This window comes from Galeopterus variegatus, unplaced genomic scaffold, assembly GCF_000696425.1.
Source record: "Galeopterus variegatus unplaced genomic scaffold, G_variegatus-3.0.2 Scaffold421, whole genome shotgun sequence".
Taxonomy (NCBI): domain Eukaryota; kingdom Metazoa; phylum Chordata; class Mammalia; order Dermoptera; family Cynocephalidae; genus Galeopterus; species Galeopterus variegatus.
In genome coordinates, this window is record NW_007726532.1 from 644975 (window position 1) to 646184 (window position 1210).

Here is a 1210-nt window from a genome sequence, read left to right on the forward strand (position 1 = left end):
CATGCTGGCCCTCTGTGGGTTCCTCCACCCCCACCAAGCTCATTCTTACCTCAAGGCCTTGGCATCCATCACGAAATATTTTCCCCAGATTGTTGCACAGTTCACACCTCTCGTATTCACATCCCTTCCTCATGCCAACTCCTCTGAAAAACCTCCCTCGAGCATCCTTTGGGTTCTCATGCAAAAGAGAAGGCATTCTTAAATGGGGGTAGCTGAGGAGAGTTTAAGGGACTTTGAGAAGGAAGGAGGGGCTGGCCGGTTAGCTTACTAGGGAGAGCTTGGTGCTGATAACACTAAGGTCAAGGGTTCAGGTTCCCACGTAGGCCCGCCGCAAAAAAAAAAAAAAAAAAAAAAAAAAAAAAAAAGTGGACAGCATGGAGAAACCAGAATGGAAGAACAGGATGGGGAAATCTTTACCATCCCTAGGGCTGAGGGGTGGGCAGGAGGAGACAGGGAAACTTCAGTGGGCAGGAGGAGACAGGGAAACTTCAGGGAATCCGAGGAGAGTAGCTGTAGGGGAGGGCCCCAGCCAGAGCTGCAGACTGCAGCAGAGTGGTGCAGCCAACCTCTCAGACCCTTGCAGGAAGGGAGATAAATACCCTGTCTCCTCCAGTCCTCTGGCCTCCTTCCTGCCCCCATTAGGGAACCAGGACACACAGGTCAGCCTCCCAGGCAAGCGAGGAGAAGCTATCGGAAATTAGCCAGCACTTTCCCTTCCTACTCATTGTTTATCTTCTTACCAGACAACACTCTTCATAATTATCTTCTTTTGATTTACATGTTTATTGTCTGTCCCATCCCCATTCCCTCTAAGATGTAAATTTCTTGAGGGGCAAGGACTTCGCGTGTTTTCTTTCTTTTTGCATCTCTGGGTCCTCGGCGCCTAGTTCAGTGCCAGGCGCACAGTAGGTGCACAATAAATATCGGTTGAACGAAATCAACAGACTGGGACACAAGTAGCTTGCCTGGAGGGAAGAAAGCTCATCACAGTCGGGTTTTTTGTTTGTTTTTTCCTTACACAAAGATCAGGTGGCTGAACACTTCCTGGCGCCTGGTCAGGGGCTGTCCCTCTTACCCCCACCTCTGAGGCCGCAGGGACTGCAGATGTGGCACGGCCAGTGCCCGCCCGTCGTCCGGCCCCGCTGCCGCAGCGCGGGCTCCCCCCGGGCCGCGTGCGCCCCGCTTCATGCGCATCTCGCAGGTGCGGCCA